This window comes from Corvus brachyrhynchos, unplaced genomic scaffold (genome assembly GCF_000691975.1).
Source record: "Corvus brachyrhynchos isolate BGI_N302 unplaced genomic scaffold, ASM69197v1 scaffold86, whole genome shotgun sequence".
Classification (NCBI taxonomy): domain Eukaryota; kingdom Metazoa; phylum Chordata; class Aves; order Passeriformes; family Corvidae; genus Corvus; species Corvus brachyrhynchos.
Genome location: NW_008238647.1, coordinates 614,947 through 619,390, shown reverse-complemented (window position 1 = coordinate 619,390; position 4,444 = coordinate 614,947). Strand labels below are relative to the sequence as shown.

General features: G+C 41.1%; 1 long non-coding RNA gene across 1 annotated transcript in view; it reads left to right on the top strand.

The window, feature by feature from the left end:
* Window positions 1-1,475: 1,475 nt before the first annotated feature.
* LOC108447490 overlaps window positions 1,476-4,444 on the top strand; it is a 12,669-nt gene continuing 9,700 nt past the window's right edge. The window contains exons 1-3 of the long non-coding RNA XR_001863093.1: window positions 1,476-1,666; window positions 2,059-2,138; window positions 3,600-3,728. This is a non-coding gene — a long non-coding RNA (uncharacterized LOC108447490). The remainder of the gene's footprint in view (window positions 1,667-2,058; window positions 2,139-3,599; window positions 3,729-4,444) is intronic.

Here is a 4,444-nt window from a genome sequence, read left to right as displayed (position 1 = left end):
TGGCGGCCTGGCACAGCGTGGGGTGGCATGGCCACAATGGCAACAGGGGACCCTCACCACCATCAGACCAGATGGAGGGGAGCAACGAGACATCGTCGGGACCCTCGGATCGGTGATTTGCTTCCACCTAACCCCTGTCACCTCTCCCTGTCCCCCCAACGCCCACGCACACTTCTTTCTTTCTTTTCTTTCTTTTCTTTTCTTTTCTTTTCTTTTCTTTTCTTTTCTTTTCTTTTCTTTTCTTTTCTTTTCTTTTCTTTTCTTTTCTTTTCTTTTCTTTTCTTTTCTTTTCTTTTCTTTTCTTTTCTTTTCTTTTCTTTCTTCCTTTCTTTCTTCTTTGCATCTCTCCTATTAAATAAAATACATCCATCTTTTGGCATCAACATCTGACCTCGTTTGGTTTTAATCTTGTTTCTGGGAATATTTTGAACCTTCTAAATTCTTTCCAGTTTATGCAGAGACTTAGCTTTCTTTGCTTTTCTGGGTTTAAACCAGATTGCAACAGGAGGGACCATGAAAATAATGAAGGGACAGTAGCATCTTATGTAAGGAGAGGCTGCAAGAGCCAAAACTTTGTAGCCTGGAGAAGAGAAGACTCAAGGAAGTCTTATTCAGTGTCTAAACACCCAACCAGTGAATGCATAGAAACCAGACTGTCTGTGGAGGGGTTCTATGAGAGACTGCGGGGAACAGACATGAGTTGCGTTAAGGAGAAGAGAAAATCTGTACAGCAATAGTGGTAAAGCACTGTCACAGACTTCCCAGAGAGGTTGTGAATCCCCATCCTTGGAGGTACTCAGAACTCAGCTGCCCAAGACCCCAGACAACCTGATCTGCATAGGAGCTAGCCCTGGTTTGCACAGGAGGTTTGGATCGATGACTCCCAGTGTTACTATCCAGCGTAGGTGATTCTGTGATTTTAAGATCCTGCAAGGTCAGTTGTCAAATGTGTGGTTTCAGCTGTGCAGGAATTTATAAACTGAATGTTTTGCTTCTCATGAAAAGATTTTTCAAACCAATGAACAACACTCATTTATCATGTGAGGCATTTGAGTAAGAAAACTTGAATTAATCTGTATGATTTTAAGTATATTCCTTAGAAAGGCGGCTTTGGTCTGAAAAAAAGAAAAAGCAGTATAAAGCAGAAATGAATAGTCTTTACCAGTCATTCTTAGGTCCCCAGCACTGACAAGGGACATACTTCATGGATCTGTGAACCTCTGCAGTTATCTTGTATAGAGATAAGCCTCATCTGTAACCTTTGGCATGTTCTGTCTTGCTGATGTGACCTAAAAAAGTCCTTTTTTAGCACAGCCTGTGTTAGTTTTGTTTTGTTAATAACACTTTACTTTTTTTCTCAGACTGTGGCTCTGAGATGGTGCTGTTATTTTTTTCTTTCTTCCAGCCTCACAAAATGGTGTCTGTTCAGTGGGGAGCAGCATGTTACGTGCTTGCGAAAGTGTTGACAATAATCCATATGACCTCCTCTACAGTGTTCTGCCTTCTCATGACTCTGACAAATCTCTATCACTTCCTGCTTAAGTGCCACAACTGTGAAAAGCAATGTGTTCCTGTGTCACCCCATGGATGTACGTTTGAAACAAGCTCTATCTTGGAGCTGCCACAACCTGAGACCACAGCTGGTCAGGCTGAAGGAGGGAGGCAGGTATGTACTAAACATTTTTACCGTCTTGCTGTAGAACTCCAGGCTATTATCACCTGCTTCCTAATTCACTAATCCATTCACTCAGTTTAAGCCTTTGATGTATTATAAACTATTGCACCTACACTGTGAGCAGTGATGATAAACAGCAGTACGAAAATAACCATTAGCTCTGCTGTCTGTGGTCAGCATGCTTTCATGCTTCCAGAGCCTGAAGGTTAAATATAGCACTCTGCAGTGCCAGCCTATCTCTCATGCAGCTGATGCAATTCTCCATAGCCTATTAATTTCAGTCTTTCATTTTGTTTTCGCATTATGAGATAGTGTAAAAACTGTTGCCCATATCAGATTTTTAAGATGGAACCTAATCAAAACACTCTGTGTTCTGCATCCAGCGCCACAGTCAAGATGTTTTGGGAGTGTGGTGACTCGGGGTAAAGGCTGACATTTGAAAAATATTCCCATCATGCTAATGGTGAGTGGGTAGCTTGAGAAAACAGGAGAAAGTTAACTATGGAGGGGCATGAAGAGAATTTAAATTGACAAAATCTTCTTTGAAAAAGCCAAGGGCAAATCTGAATACAAAGTGCTTCCTGTAGCTTTTGGGTTTAGAGGAAAGAGGGGCTCTTTCTTTTATTTTTTCTTCTGGGGCAGGAGAGAGGTTGTATCTTGTGAAGCCTGTGCTTGCTCTCTTTGTGCAAAGAAGAGTGAAGAAGTTAAGAAAATTATTATCTGGATTGCAATAACCCTCCACCTGGAGACAAAGAGAAAGAAATGTTTCTCCTTTGCTTATTATTTCACAGTTGAACTTTTCAGTTACTTTGATTTGATTTTGCTTATGCTCTTAGCCTTACACAAACAAGAAGCCAAATAAAACAAATCCCAAAGCATATAACATTGCATCTCCCAGGCAGATGTAATTTGCAGAAACAGTAGGCACACTTCAGGAGTTCACTGTGCTTTCAGAAGCATTTCCAATTCCAGCTATATTTCCCATGCTTAAATTGGGGCTCCGGTAGTCTCTCAGTAGTCAGAATTAACTTTGCAAGTGCATACATACTGCAGAACAACAAAGCTTAACACAAGCAGTAAATCTGCTGCAGTGAGGTGGAGAGACACTGCTGGGAGCCTCACACAACGGAAGTTAAAGCCTGTTTTTCTAAGAACTGGAGATTTTATTCGGGTCTCAAGGAAAAAATGGGGTGCATCTGCGTGGAGATGTGCATGGACACACCACATGTGCCACATGCTGTGGTCAATGCTTCTTAAAGCTAGTGATGCAGGACAATTCCCTTCAGAAAATATGATTTTTTTTAACACAGGTAAATAACTTCTCAGACCAAATCTTACTTTTTATTATTTAACTAACAAATCTGACGATGAAAACAGAAAGGTGAAAATTGGAGCCTACATTTCATGAGTGAGTAAGTCACAAGAACACAGCATCCATTTGTCAGGTTAAAATTGATTTTCTTTCAGCAAATGGAATACTTTCTTTTCTATTGAAAATGCCAACAGTTTGTGGCATTTCCCATTTTTAGCAGAGGCATTCTTCTTCCCATAGATTTTAGTATTCATAAACAATCTAATTCAGTGCAGAAATTAATTTCAAAATGCTGCCATTTCTCACACAATGAAAATCATATTTGTCTGAGCTAGCCCAGCACTAAATATTCTTTCTGGGTTCTGAAGGATGAGAAATACTTTGCTGTAGTAGCACACCAGAGATGCCTTGTCTGGTACAAGGCTTGAGTGTCCTTACTAAGAAGAGCCCCCAGAACCAGTTAGCACTACTCTTCTGTAGAAATTTCTGTTGCCTTTCTGAAGATAACAGGAACCTGACTTTATTACAAGGCTCAAACAGAGATTACATTCCATAATCTCTGCCCTGTTGTTTGCATTAACCAGTCTCCCATGGTCCATTTTCACTTTTCAGACATCAAGGAGAAATATCAGCCAGTTACCCTGTGTCAGCTTGGAGGATGTCCCAGGTCAAAAAAGAAGAGGAATAGTGGCCTAGATTGGACAAATCAGCTTTGGGCAACTCAAAATACAGGAACACCAGGTGGGAATATAGAGGCTATGAGGATGTGTTTAATGGTGTGCACCTTCCAGTAAGCATATGAGTAGCTGGCAAACCAAACAGAAATGCTTGGCAACCAATGCCTGCACTACATTCAGCTGTTTTCAAAACAGCTCAACAGGATCCCATGTAGCAGGCTTGTGCTCCCCAAGGGCCTCTGCACCTGAGAGCCTTGGGGCTTGATCATGGGCCTGTGTGTTGCCTCTCAGAGCATGGTTCTGCATGTTGGCATCATGCAAAGATGCAGATGTTGGCAGCACAGTTCTACTCCAGTGCTTTTCCCATGGGTAAGGCTGGACAATATTTTGATAATCAGAGATTGACAGGAATCTTGTCTTCTGAAAACATTAATTGTATTATTTTTACATGCATTTCTATTTAATATGTTCATTGTTGATAAATGGCCGCTCTTCACTGCTAAGGAAGCTACCTTGTTCTGACTGCTCATCAGATCAAAGGCCCAGCAGATGCTTAGGGTGTCACTGACAGTCAGTGGATGGAAGTAAACGCGTCTTCTATGTTTAGATGATGGCTCTTCACTGAATATTAGGGAGAGCTTGAAGATAAAGTGTTTTCCACCGTACAGAGAGAAGTGGTTGAAAATTGTATTTTACCTGGCAAAAGGTTGGATAGTCCTAGACTGGAACTTGATGGCGAATCTGAAACATTATATCCCAAAGTTGCATGTCCATACTCTC